The sequence below is a fragment of the Pteropus alecto genome, unplaced genomic scaffold, assembly GCF_000325575.1.
Source record: "Pteropus alecto unplaced genomic scaffold, ASM32557v1 scaffold59, whole genome shotgun sequence".
NCBI lineage: Eukaryota > Metazoa > Chordata > Mammalia > Chiroptera > Pteropodidae > Pteropus > Pteropus alecto.
Window position 1 is genome coordinate 315,864 of NW_006443292.1, and position 15,159 is coordinate 331,022.

General features: G+C 45.9%; 1 long non-coding RNA gene across 7 annotated transcripts in view; it reads right to left on the reverse strand.

Moving 5' to 3' along the window:
• Positions 1-15,159, reverse strand: part of LOC107196552 — a 79,736-nt gene that overhangs the window by 9,753 nt on the left and 54,824 nt on the right. For 2 of the 7 annotated variants that reach the window (XR_003043768.1, XR_003043763.1), the window contains exon 6: positions 1,935-1,990. The exons of the other annotated variants lie outside the window; for them this stretch is intronic. This is a non-coding gene — a long non-coding RNA (uncharacterized LOC107196552). The remainder of the gene's footprint in view (positions 1-1,934; positions 1,991-15,159) is intronic. 7 annotated transcript variants of the gene reach the window in all.

Here is a 15,159-nt window from a genome sequence, read left to right on the forward strand (position 1 = left end):
TGGCCCTGGGTCAGCAGCTCAAGGATGTTGGGACTGAGGTCCCTAGATGGAGGTCCTCCTCGTGGTCCCAAGATGGTCGCTGCTGTTGTCTAGCCAGCACATTCACATTCCTGGCTAGAAGTAGGAGGACGGGACGAAAGGACACGCCTCACGTCGAGTCACCCGTCCCCTTAAAGCACGTTCCCACGTCTCCACCACCTCACCTCCCCCTCCTCGACCTTCGCCATGGCTCTGGCCCATCACAGCCGAAACAGCGCTTTCTAGCTTAGTCACGATTCCACATTGCTAAATTTAACAGGCATTTGTCATTCCTCATCTTTCGCGACCTCTCCTTCTCTCTTAGCAGAGCAAGAGTCCCTTTTTGAAATACATTCTTCCCGTGCTCTCCATTTACAGGAAATACAGAAGGCAAAGGAACGTGATAAACCACAGGGAGCCAGTCAGCAAAATCCAACTGGAAAACTCCATGAAGATAATGATCTGACCTTCGATAAATACATCTTTAGGAATGGAGGACCAACCCATAGGTTAAAAGAGACCTAGAAGACATATCAGCCAATCCTAGTGTTAAATTTTATTTGAATCTTGATTCAAACAACTCAAAAAAAGTATGAGACAATTTGGAAAATTTGAACAGACTGAGTAGCTGATGATATTAAGCAACTATTTATAATTTTTAGGTATGATACTATGATATAATCATGTATTTTAAATTCAGAGTATTTAGATTTTAGAGGTACACAGTAAAATGTTTATTGATAAACTAATCTGTGAAGAAGGGGAATGGGTGGGGCACAGATGAAATAAAAGTGGCCTTCAGTTTACATTTGACTTTGAGTGATAGGTACCTTGGAGCCCATGATACTATCCCACTTTTGAAATGTTTGAAATTTTTGCATAATAAAGTTTCAAAAACAGTGGTGAGTGGTGTGGGGGGACGGAATAATAAAACAGGTTATCTATCATGCCATTTATGTAAATTTAAAATATATAAACACACAAAAATACCAATAAAATGATAAGAACAGCAAACATTAGAATGGTTGCCATTAGGAAGGCTGGGGACACTGAGAATAAGAAAAAAATACATAAAAATAAGTGAAAAAGAGAGGGACATTGCACTGACCAACAGTGAGGTGTCGTTAACTCAACCCTCTGCCTCTGAGTTCAAAAAAAGTTCTTTGACACAGCTGTGAGGATTAAATGAGACATGCGGGTACTATTCCTGGCACAGTGCCTGGCTCATCATAGGTTCTTTATAAATGTTCGTTTTCCTACATCCCATGTACTCCCCACGATCTGCCTGCCCTGCGGTGGCATACAACTGACCGAGTCAGTTCACTTTAAGATACGGAGCGCTGGTAACAGCGTCATCCTCCTGTCTCCTCAGCAGAGGCTTTCCAGACAGAGCAACTCCTAAAGAAGGAATCTATAGTGAGGGAAATTTCTGCATCCTAAGAGAAACTTTCATTTCCTTAGTGCTGAACCCCAAAGCAAGAGGCTAACAGTGGGCACTGCAAGGGTGATTTCGGGAGCACTCAGATCTGCCCCCGCCAGCCCACAGCTCTTCGGGGTGGCATTCTGGGTTTGTTTCCATCTACTTTCTCCTAAATCAAACATATCGGCACTAGAAAGCATACCACCTGCTAGCTTGTCCTCAGAATTAGAGAGCTCTGGGTTGCAGCTTGATCTTAGATGAGCATCAAAGTGAAATATTTATGTTCTGAGCTTTGCTCTCCCATCTAGCTGGAAATACTTCCATTTCATGCTCCAGCCTAACCACTGTCAGAAGCCAGCCTCCATCAGTGCCCCCTCTCTGCCTCTGTGGCTACAGATGCCATGTTCCTTCCAAGAAATACATGAGCTTTTAATTCAAAATCATGTTCCAGGTGACTGGCTCACTGGGGATCATTCAGAAGTTGCCAATGACTCACCCAATAAATTTGAAGCCCAGGAGTTGACTTGAAGTTGCCTGACAGCTGCTCAGTGGCTGAAGGTGAAAAGAAACAGAATTCTACATCAGTTTATAATAGTTAAATGTTCCTGGTCTACCTCATAGGAGCTGTTGGAGTGAAAAGCAATCAATTAGTGATGTTTCTGGCTATAACTTGTTCCCAACAGGTCAAGGTTAAGGTCAACTGTAAGCGGAGGGAAGGACATTTCACCATTTGAACACAGAAAAGCCAAGCCAATCAGGTGCATATCGTTACCTAGCATATTATATATGTCCATCGCCATGATGGCAGGTACCGAGGAAGTCACTCTAAGACCCCTGCCTTCAAGATTTAAATAATATTGTGAGGAACATAGAAAATTATAAAGAACAATGTGAGACTGTACAACTAAGTAACCATATGACCAGCTGGCATCCATTGCTGTCTGGAATAACTTTCCTCACCTGTTTTCGTAGGCCTGCATTCTAATTCTAATGGCTCCAAGGCCATTACCCACATAGAATCTTTCTCTGTAGACTTATCTTGGCACTCACTTTTCCATCTGATCCCTCCAAGGCAGCAGCCTCGGACCTCCAGGACTCACGGAGGAGTCCTGCCCTATGGAGCTCAGGGACAAGACGAGCCCTACCCTCAGCCTATTGCTCATGGGTTCGAGACAAAGATGACTGAGGAGTCCAAGCAGCTTCTGAGGGTGGGAGCTGGGCGAAGTTCTCCCTTCAGTGCCTTGCTTCTTGAATCCTTTGTTATTTTAAGCAGATGCCCGTGTGGACGACCAGGAGCAAGTAACTGACAAAATCATCCAGGATCACAGGCAAGAAGCTCTGCCTTACGCCACCAGACCCAGCCTACATCCCGAGTCATTAATCCCTGCCCCAGAAAGTTAGGATTAGACTGCTGCGTCTGGACCACTCAGCTACGTTTGTATTACTGGGAACAATGTCGAAATCCCACAGCTCAGAGGCTTAATATCTGTCACAAACTGTTCCTGGACTCATTCTTTTCCCCCTTCATTCCAAGCCTCCTGAACAAGCAAATGAGGGCTTTCAGCCGTAAGTGATTGAGTTATCTAACCAAACTGACCAGAAAAGGGTGAAAGCAAACAAAATCAAAGCAAAAATTTGAATTTAGCTAAAGGAATTGTAAAGCTGGGAATGACTTTTCCATCTGAGCAAGCCAAAGGTAAATGTTAAGAAAATTAACTTAGGCATTTTTCATGCCTCACAGGTTCTGTGTTGGCTGAAAGCAGCTTAGAATCTTGGGAGGGGCACTGTCTTTACAGACAGTAAATACTGAAAGGAGTTGAGACGACCCAGCATGGATGCACAACACAGACCATGCTGGTTGTGTTCAGCCATCTTGTCTTTCAACGCCATGATGAAACACAACCCAAGGACAATGATTTCATTTAAAAAGTCCATTACTAGGTAACCACTAGTATGAATTAGGGTACTTATGCAAGCAACCAAAACTGCCTCTCTTAAGCAAAACGGGAATCTGTTGGAGAGATACAGGATGGCTTGCAGGATGGCACACGGAGCTGAATCATCAGTCCCTGAAAGGTCAAAATCAGACCCTCTACTAGTCTGGGGGACTGGGGATGATTATCAGCTCAGCAGGGCCCCACTGCTAAGCAAACACGAAACCCAAACACTTTTCTTTTGTGTGTCAACCCTACTCAGGATTAAGATTCCCGAAGAGTGTCTGACAGCCCAGCCTGGAGCACGTAACTGCCCATTGTCCAGGACTGGATAGGGCATTTTGAATGACAGTCCCCCGCAAGAAATTAGTATACACTAGGGAAAAGGGAGCCCCCCCACCCAGGAAATCCGGCCATCTCTACCACAAGAAAGGGACAGTAAGTTGGGCAGGCGAACACACGCCCACTTTACCACCTCTTACCAAATTCCATGCAACGGAGAATAACGAGGTCGCAGTGTGCTTCCATACGATTTCTTGCATTAACAAAAAAGACTGTCCTCCCGAAATGGCTGTTTTTGAAAGTTACTTAACCTCCCTCAGAAGCAGCTTCCTCAACTGGAAATGAGAACGTTGAGCCTGATAAGGATTTTCAAATTACAAGTATCTCAGGCAAGAAAGAAACTATCGATTAATTACAAAGGATTCTGAGGGCTGCTGTCTGTGGTGGGTAAGGACAGGAGGATGGTGACAAAAGCTGGATGAAGACCACAGTCTGTCCATCAATACTGGTCCTGTGTGAAGAAAATAAACCAGAAAAACATGCCACTGGCCAGATTATGGTGAAAACTCAGGAGAGTGGACAATACTAGCATTATGAAGGTCCATGTCCCAAAGAATGTAGTAGGAAGGAGGAGAAAAGAGAAAGCCAACTTTTGAGGCAGAACGATTTAAAAATGAAGCTGTGCCGTGGCCAGAATCCTCTCCTTAAACCAACCATGAGATCTGTCCCACAAATCTGGATATTAGGAATCTCCTCAAATTGAAGGTCAGCTGACTCTACTGGGAATAAGGAGTGGCTGGGGAATGAGATGCCTCAGGCATACACCCCAAGTCTCCATCAACTCACTACCACCACCATTTTTCTTTGATACGGGCAACTGTGTGTGTGTGAGGTTGTTGGCCTTAGCAAGACCTATATGCACAGAGCTTCAAAGCCAAACCTGTCCAACCAGATTGCTGCTCCAAAGCCACCACCCTGGACTGAAATTTTGAAGTCACCATTTCATTTTCCTCTAGGAAGTTCTGACAAACTTGGACATTTTGGCCCACACTACTACGCAATTTACACCCCAGAAGCCAATGCTAGTAAAACCCAGAAACACACCATTGAAACATGTCCAGCGGTTATTGCAGAGTTTAGTTAACCAGATGCTCAATTCAATTGTTATAAGTCTCAGTGGCCACCAGCCCCAATGTACCCCGGGGCAGTAGCCAAGAGCAGCAAGGACTGGCTCCTCAGGACCTCTGTTTTTCTGGCATTGGCGGGACAGTCTCACATGCTGCTTTGTCTCACAGGCATGTTAGGCATGTTCCCTCCTCTTTATCAGGGACCAGACAGAGGCTGGAGGTGGGTTTGACCCACCAGGTGTAACGATAGTTCCCTTTTCTTTCCCTTTCCTGTAGTTTATCAACAGAATCCCATTTCAGCTTTGTGGCCACTGGGGCCACATAGCAGCAAAGGCAAGAAACTCCCCATGAAAATGTTCCTCTCCTTGGCACATCCCCTGAGAGGCAACCACCAGCCGTTGATTAGAGGCCCTTCCAGAGGCTCCCGCTTCCCAGTGCCCACTGTGGCACCACTGAGATCTCAGCAGGAGTGAGAGGGCGTGGCTGCTAGTGCCTGATGCACTTTTCAACCGGTGCGGCACGGGGGCCGGTGCTCCCGCTCCTCTCCGGAGCGTCCCATCACAGAGCAGCACCGCAAAGTTTTAGTCTGCTGCTGCTTTTGACTCAACACTCCCACCCCACCATCCCCCAATCCTGTCCTCAGGCCAGCCGTGACCATGGCCCTCTCCTGGTCAGCTCCTCCGTCACCATCTTGAGGCCTCAGTGAAGCCATAGGAAAGGAAGCCAGCCAGAATGTCGGCAGGAGGAAGAAAATACAGTGAGCACAGACAAGGGTGGTGTCACGGACCACGTGTGCATATGTGACCAGCAAAACCATTTATGTCCTTTCCGTAAGAGTCCTGGGCTGATTAGCGGTCTGTAGAGTATATACTTACACATTCATACACATATGCATGTTTTATACATTATATTTACACATTTATGTATTTTAACATATTTTATGTATATAGAAATATTTAGTGCTACTTATGAGTCTGTTTCCTAAGTCAGATTGGGTAAATTGGAACCAAGTTTCCTCAGAGCCATGGGGTTTTGACTAGCGGAGTTCAATGCCAGGGGGAGAAAAGTCACTAAGAGGACTGAAGAAGAAGGTCGAGGTCGTTAGGAAACCATGCTTTCTCTCTGGGGTGGGTGTGTGTGTGTGTGTGTGAGAGAGAGAGAGAGAGATAGAGAGAGAGAGAGAGAGAGAGAGATTGATTCTCTCTCTCTCTGTATCTTTCAATCTCACTTGCCTACTCCTGTCTCCCCAGCCTCTACCACTATTTCTTTATAGGCCCCCCAAGTCATTTTACGTCTCTTCCTCCATGTTACTTAGCCTTTATTACACAAGCAAGCTATCATAATTTCACCACTGTTATCAATTTCAATGTCACTGTTTCTTTAGGTTGCTGGCTGAGAACTTTTATGTAAAACAAATGTTTGTAAATCCTCACATTTTCCCACTGACTTCCATTGCCATCTCAGAGGTATGGTCCAACAGAGGAGAAAACTGTGACATATGCAGTAAAAAACACAGATGGAGCCTACTATATCCTTAAAACAATACTCCTCCTTCGACTATGATTTATAAGTATGGGATTCTCCCACTGCACATCTGCAAGAAAAGTCAAATAGGCAATCAATTAGAAAGAGCGCTCCATGTTAAAAGTGTATTTATGTTTTATTAACTACCTTCTTTGATTGATCGGCTTTTGTTTTATTGGGTTTTCTCAATGCCCCAATGTAAACTGACAACTTAATCATCCATATTTGTAACCATTTGAAAGGCTATTCAACGCAAACCGCCTGTAAGCTCCCTGGTCAATCGTTTGAGAAATGCTCCTCGGCTCCCTCCCCTCCCTCAAGGCTGCTATGTCCTGACCTGTCCCACACTCCTCTACCCCTCCACAGCTGCCCTGGTCATGAGACAGCCTTCTCAGAGCTGACCCTGTCCTCCTCCTTGAACTGTCATCTGCTTCTGCTCTCTTCTTGCCCCAGCTCCTACCCAGCACAGACTCTTCCACCCGTCTGCCCCGTGGTCCATGCATTCACTTGTCAAATGCTCGAAGCATTCTAATGTTACTCCTTCTTTAAAATCATATTAGCATGTGCTGGCTGCTAGCAGCTTATGACCTTTTTGGCTCTAGCCTTTCTAAACAGGAACATGCAGTCTTTCTGGGTTTTGTTTTTGGAGGGGGGTGGTGGTTGTTATTGTTGTTAGTCCAATACTGCAGGTAGGCACACTGGAGGTCCTATCACCTGTGAGGAGCACTCCTGCCCCAGATTATCAAGTGTGCAAGAGCAGCACGTCCCAGAACTCTGTCACTGATACCCAAGCTCCCCGAGACTCAGGCAGAAGTGCTGATGAGCCTTCACTGCATCCAGAATCCACATCTAAAGGGACGTGACTCTGTTCCCCGCCAAGCAACAGCTTGGGCCTAGAAAACCACAGCAGCCGCCAACTCACATCTAAAGTCTTATCAAACAGTGTTTACCTTTTTATGCCACATGCTTCAATTTTAGCTATTCTATTCTATTTCACTTGTAAACACTGATTGTGCCATACCCATTAAATTGATTTCACTGCCGGGCTGCATCCCATCGTTTGTAAAAATGCTGCTTCCATCAGTCCTGGCTTCACGAAGAAGTAAGCTCGATAATGTCCCAGGTTTGCAGTCTAGTGGGAAAACAAGGGAAACCTGGGGCCGAGTCCTTGCTCTTCAAACGCCCTGCTGACCAGCAAGACAAATCGCTTAGCCTCACTGTGACCCACTTTCGATCTTAAGTCGAGGTGCTGCCTGCTCTCTCCTACTCACGGGTCTAGGAGAGGGATCTGATGAGATAAAAGATGTGAGAGCACTTTGAAAATATTAAAGCACCATTCAACTGTAAGGAGGGGGGCTGTCGGTCATTGAGAAGAAAGAAGTGGCAGAATCACCTGCTAGTTTCCACATGCTGTTTCACTACAAATCAGCTCAGTTGCTTGTGGAAAATAGCCAGGATGTAGCAACTGAAACCAAGACGAGGAAGTAAATGTGGAAGACTGGCAGGGGGGATGCAGCACATCCTGAAGTCATGTATCACTTTATTGGCTACTGCTTTATACCCAGGGCCAGCAGCCAAGAGCCAGTGACTCAGTGTCTTACATTCCAAGAGGCATCACAGAATTCATACAATACTATATATGTAATATATACGTGTCTGTTTATATGCAAACACATACATAATCCTATATGTAATATACTGTACATGTAACATATGATACAGTAGTATACACTAACATGCAGTATATGATGTTTTATGTATGTTAGTATATAGCATGGGTGTGTATACATATTCTAACTCTCAGAGGCTTTGTTGCCAAGCTTCCTCGCAAAATGATGCTAAGCTGTCATTTTGTTAGGGATAGTCTGCCCTGAATACACAGGAGGGTTCTTGGCACGTTTTCCATATTGTTTGATCTGACTCCTGCCATCAAAGAACACTTCTGACTGGGCCAGATGATTCAACAATCTATAAGCCATTAGCCACCGTTGACATGCGCCGTCTGAGAAGCAATTCCTATGCCTTTACTCTGAAACGTCTCCAAGGAGCCAGGCAAACCCCATGAATGAGGGGAAAGGAACGCCCTGTCCCTGCGGAGAGCTGGGACGGCGTCCGCGGCCCTGTGCATACCCACCCCATCTGAAGGGGGCAGCCGATGTCCAACTCTAAGCCACTGTTGGCCTCTACTGCCAGACCTTCCAGTGTTCCAAAGGAAGTCAAAAATCTGGATTTCTAGATGAAATTGCCTGATTCTTAAACGGTCACTCAATTTTTTCCAAAAGGCATATGGATCCAAGAAAACTGCAAATTCTGCCTGTGAACATCTAATTAATGGCCTCTACTTTTTCCTCAAAAAAATAGGAATGAATTTTTTCTATTACAACATCTCATTAAAAGGTAAAAATTTAAATTCAAATTCATCTAGTGTTCTGCTTTAGACTTTCAAACCACCTTAGCCTAGATCCTCTGAAGAACAGAGCCTGAGGCAGAAATTAAGGTGTTTCTACTTTCTTTAGGGGATACCATCACTGAACTTTAAGGGAAAGTGAGGAAAAAGGGGAAGGAGTGGAGGAAGGAGGGAAAGCAATACAGTATTGCCTCTGCTTTACAACAAGCCACAAAGAGACGCAGCAGGTCACCAGGCCGGCGGGTGAGCTCCACACATGCAGACTCGCGTGGGCTGCAAAAATAAACCGGCCCTTGGAGAGCAGTCCATGGGAGAAGGAAAGGCAGGAGCTTTATTTACCAATTCCAGGGCAGAGAAAAGGGTGAGGTAAGTGAAGCACCTGGATACAGGTGCAACCTGAGTGGGTGCCTTCTTACTGTGGGCCTCCAACGCCTCACTCACCTCACCCTCGTCTCCGCCCTGGTCAGCTCACTGCTGCTCCTGTTTCCCCTTAGTAATGTCCGCCCCACAGGATGAACCTCCCCTGATCTCGCAGATGCCAAGTCCCATAACTACAGCGGTGCCTGTTTATTCAAGTCCAGAAATGGCAAGGAGAACCAGAAACTCCAGGAATACGGCTGGCTGGCAGGGCTGCACAGCAGGGGGAGGACACAGCATTTTCAGGGCAGGTGACTGGCCCCAGTAATGTCTGTGACATGGTCCAGAAGATGGTTAGTGCCTTAAGAAAAAAGGAGGGAACTGACGGAATCTAAGGTGGCACAGGCAGTCTGTGTGGATGCAGGGATACGGCCAAATAGCTGCAAGAACCACTAAGTTAACCTGAAAAAAGGAGACATGAGTTCCAGCATCAGAAACGAGAGAGGACGTAACTTATAGATCCTGCAGATGGTAAAAGAAACTTTATGTGCAACTTGATGTCAAAAAATACAACTAAGATGGAATAGACAAGTTCCTTAAAAAAACTGCTATAGTGACGATCACTTTGTAAGGTATATAAATGTCTATCAGTATGTTGTACACCAAAATTAAGAGAATATTGTATGTCAACTACAATTTTAAAATAAAAATTTAAAAAATTACTAAGCTGACATGGCTCAAGGTTGTAGGACAAATCTAAAACTTCAATTACAAACTGAGGGGAAAATGCCATAGTTTACAAATAAATCTACACATTTATACTTTCCCTCTTTCTCAAAAGCATTCAAGTAAAAATATTCATAAATTTACAAAGCCTCAAAATTTAAAATCAAACAGAGAAGTTCTTCAAGCCAGGGTCTTGGCGGACTCAAACAGAAGCTTACCTGCTAAGCTTAACATGAACAGAGAAAAAGGGTTAACAGTACCAGTCAAAGGAGTTGAGTGGGGGAGACAAATCTGGAGAAGGATCTAAGAACATCAGAATCATACCCACTGCTCCAGAATGCGTAATCCAGAAAAACTCTGTGATGACAGTTGGTTGCCAGGCCTTTTTACAACAAAGACGGCATAAATTTACAACTCAGATGCCTACAGGGGTCAGAGACCAGCTAAGATGACAGGCAATGGGATAATAAGCTGCTGCCAGCACCTTGCAACTTTGTGGCCCCATTTGGTTTTGCAACTACAAATGTGGTCAGGGACTCCAGATTTTCTGAGTTATTATTTGAAATCCCCTATTGTTTAAATGTTGGCTCAAATTAAAAAAAGAAAATACTGTGTGGGCCAAACAAAACATATCAGCAAGCCAGATACAGCCTGTGACCTACCATTCTGTGGCCTTCACTTCATGTTTTGCTTTGAGGAAGTGGGGTGTGGAGAGAGCAGACTGAGAGGAGGGAGAGTGAGTGAGTGAGTGAGTGAGTGTGAGTGTGAGAGAGTGTGTGTGTGTGTGTGTGTGTGTGCGTGTGCGTGTTTGGCTTTTTCCTATTTTGAAAAATATAGCTCTAGAATGTTTTTCTTTTTTCATGACCCTCAGGATATGGGAACTTCAAAACAAAGGGAAACAGCCACCTTCAGAAATTCCAGCTCTTTCTCCATCCTGTCCCCAGGATCCAACAGATAAGGAACTAGATCCTAAGTTTTGAAGAGGTTAGGTTTCTTCTCTCTCCTTCTGGCCTCTGCCAACTCACTGTCCTGCCTTCAGTTTTTGAAACACAGAGGTGATTTTGTTTATTGCTGTCTCCACATGGCTGAGCAACATGGGGCAGAGAGAGGTTGCTGGACAAATACAGAAGTTTCATTTTACTGTGAAAAGATGTTATTCTGGGTCAGGGCACAAGAAGAAAAGCAAATGTGCCTAGAGACTCCTGAAAAGAAAGCAGATTCATTTCGGCCTCCAAGCCCAGACAGACACCAGTGTGCCGAGCTCCTGTTGTCTTGAGTTTGGCTGTTTCAGCCACCTGCTCAAGCACCAATGAGCCAACACAAGGTAGCCTGGGTCTTCTCAAGGAGACACTTCAAACAAGCACAAAGGACTCTGTGGGGAATGCCTCGCACTTAGGAGCCACCTCCACCAGCATCCAGCCTCCCAGCAGCAAGAGAACCTACCAGAATACATGACTGTAATGCAAGCTGTGAGCCGAAAGGGGGGCGAGGGCAGCAGGCAGTCCCCGCATAGGCATAGCTGACCTGTCAGAAACTCAAAGGGTCAAGAGCACTGCGGGGAGCCCATCAGCATGCAGATGGATGCTGAGAAAGTGTCCTCAAAGCCGCTCGCCCTGTGCACTTACATCAGCTCGGCCAAGCTCCCACAGAGCCAGCCCCGCACCCCAAGGAGCCACGCTGAGCACTTCAGGCCCCAACTGTCCGTCTGCTTCGTGCGAGTCCATCAGGACCACTCAAGTCATAATTTTCAGCAATAATCATCAGTAAGCTTGCAGCAAAAGTGTCTCTCAGCTCAAAGCAGAGGGTTCCCGAGGTGTGGTGATGTGCTCTTGGCCCCCTGTGCTGGCTTTCTCTCCCCAAGGCCCAGAGAGGAGAGGATGAACCGCTGTGGGGGGCTTTAACAAACCCCAATCAAGCTGTATCTGGGGGAAATGAGATGGGCGAGGCTTCATAGGAAAGGCCAGCAAGGAGTCCAGGGGTTTCTTGTGGGGACTTCAGAGCAGCATGAAGACTCCAAGTGCTGAGAAAGGAAAGGACAAAAGAGCTCCACCTACAACCCCTGCCTGGTCGCCTGGGGACCACCTGTTCTCCAAGTTAGGAAGCCTTTGTTCCCAGGATGGTCCTCTCTAGAAAAACAAGATAGACCACTCAGAGAATGAGCACCTTAACGTTCCAGGAAAGGAGGAACTGAAAGGGGAAACAAGCAAAGCAGCATTCTTATTCAGCTAAAGGTCTTCCGAAGGTCTGAAAAGTTCACCAGACTCACAGAGATGAATGTTCATGATGGTAAAAGTGTCAAAGTCATGCAAATACCACACATTTCCACGATGCCAGGTGCTGTTTTAAGTGTTTAGACAGGCATGAACTCTTGGTATCCTCACGGCAATCCTCCGTGGCAGGTGGCTCCACAGCTAATGAGGAAACTGGAGCACAGAGAGGTTAAGCGACTCGCCCACAGTCACACAGTGGCAGGGCTGGGGCTGGAACCTAGACCACCTGTGCCTCTATGCACCACTGCCTCTTGCAGTTTGAAGCTATGATCAGTAATAACAAAGGCATAAAGAACATGTTTCTTATTCATTCCAAAAAATGTTTTTGTTTAGCACCCACCAAATGCACATCCCAGAAATAGGGTGGTGAGCAAGTGACACCACGGGCCTGGCCTCAAGGTGCTCTGCTCGAGCAGCAGATAGATCAGGTCAACCACTCCCAAGATTAAATGTATAATGTATAAAGGCGATGGTAAGTGCTATAAAAGAATGAACGTAAGAGTCATCACTCTCTGAAATAAATATTCTTTTCCTCATTTTACAAATAAGGAAACTTAAATCTCAGAGTGAAATAAAAAATAACAAAAAGAATAAATTTTTATTTATTGAGTAACTACTCAATACATCCATAGCATCTGGCATTCGAAGGCACTAGAGGGTGCACAGAGTCCCCTCTCCCCCACCTCCCCAGCCTCTGCCTCCCTGTTCTCCTCCCAAGGGCAATCTGTGTTGGGTCTCCTGTTCCATGGGTGTCCTACCAGAGACACACATAAGTCATCAGGTACACACATTTTCTTTCTCTATACAAGTTACAGCACGCTGAGCACACTGCTCTGCTCCTCGGGATTTTTCTCTAACAGATAAACACAGAGATAACGCCCCAGAATTGGAATTACTGGGCATATGGCCACGTGCATTTGTAATTTTCATAGATAATAACCGTATTGTCCACCACTGAGATGTCCTCACTTTGCACTTATCCAGCAGCGGATGGGAGTGGCTATTTCACCAAACCCCAACATAGTGAAAACACACTGTTGGAGAATCAAATGACCCACGGGTCTGCTCCAACCCTCGCTCACGGTGGGCCAACTGCAGGCCTCCCAACCTCTGATCCCCCAAGGACCTCATGGGAAAAATGGGTTGTGTGTGTTCCTGAGGTGTCTGACATGCAGCCCCTTGGAGCCAAGGTGGAAGGTACTGAAGCTCCACAGGAAAGCGGTTCACAAAAGATGCCCCTAAGGCCAACACTGAAGAGGGCCACCTGCACAGAGCCAGGGGCCAGACGGGACATCCTGAAGCAGACACCAGCAAAACGACTCAGGCTCTGCAGCCAGACAGGCCACTGCACAAGCTATACGACCTTGGGCAAGCTGCTTACTCTCTTAGAACATCTAGAAAATGAGTTTTTAAAGCATCGATGCAATCTGCTCCCAGATTACACTCCGCTGGGCAGATGGAACATGTGCGATCCACAGCAACACACTTATGCGTTCTCAGCTCCTTTCTGCAAGAAATTTAGAGAAAACCAAATGTCACAGCCAGGGTGTGATGGCACCAAGGCAAGTTAAGGGAAGATACAGAGTTTGGAACAGAATCTCAGTTGATGGCTGGTGGCTGGAAATGGGCTGAAAGTTTGTGAGACAAACTTTAACACCAAGGAGGAATATGAGAGAAGTGAGAAGGAAAGAATGATGATGATGATGTGATGGCTACTGTCCATGCTCTGCCCACACCCGTGGGCTACTGCTCCAGCTAACTGCCAACTGCCAGGGTCACCTCTTTGCCAGAGGGCTCTCTCAAAGCTGCAGATCGGCGGGCATTCGAGGAATCAGCGCCCATTAGCTCTCAGCCATCCACTGACAGCTGGAGTGTAAATACCCCAGCTCCCTCACCCGTCCGACAGGATAATTCTCTATGAGGTTCTACATTTCCCGCAAGATCGAGCTCAAGTTGCCTGGGGTGGGAGCTGGCTTCATGACACCACTTTAATGGCTGCCTGCCCACCATGCCTCGTTTCCCAGTTCCTTACAGTCTGTCTCAAGATTTACTTCTAGGGGAACGCAAACTAAAGCAATTGGCACCACTGTGTGCCAGCACCTAGCTACAGGCTTTATATACATTGTGCAGATCTGGCACAGCATCTACCGAGAAAGAAAAAAAATTGTCACTGCCCATGCACAAAGAGAAAGGCCAGGCCTTTGCTTCAAAACAAAGGTCCATGATGACAAAGGGAAGAGTGATCCGACTCTGAGGCCAAGCCAGGTGACCAGAATGTGACTGAGCAGATCTTTTTCAGGTCATGTATTCCCTGACAAAAGAAAAATAAGGCCAGTGAAGGGAGAACTAGGTTTCCACAGCATATTGAATGTAGGCCCATTGTCTGGGGCTGTGGGAACCTTGTAGAGGACACACCTGTCGGGGACATCATTGTGCCAAAGTGGCTGGAGTTTAGTCTGCCCAACTTTTGCAAATTTGCCCCTTGCTCCACAGGGTATGGTCAGAATAAATAAGGGGCCTCTTCACCTCCTCCAGGAAAGGCAGAAGTGAACTCTAGTTAAGTTTGGATCATTAGCGTCTCATTAATGACTCCAATCTCTTGTAAGCACAGAGAAGGCACAGAAAATCACTGCCTAAGCTACCAGCTGTAATTGCTGCTGTCCTTCTAAGCAAGAGGAAAACAGGCCATGCTTTGTGGCTTCTTGCGAACAAAAGCCCCATTCCTTAATGAGGTTTCTTAATTTAGGGCATTAGAAAATTTTTGGGTTATTATTAGGCCACAAATGAATGCTTGTTTCATTTAACTGCCCCACTTAACAAAAGAAACTTTACTCTTGTAAATTAAAGAATTATTTTTAAGTGTTAGAGGCTGCTGGATAACATTGAATAAAGCCTCAAATGTGATCAGGTTTTGGTGCCAAATTTATAAATGCAAGAGACTGGGGCACACATTCCCAAATGCTTTGTCCAGCTCTAACAACCTACAGTTTTGTTCATCTCAATCCCTTCCCTCCATAGAGGTTCCTTCAAAATCCACCTCTTTATTTTAGCTATCCTTTCTAACCCTCAGGATCTTTGCACACTGTTGGGGACC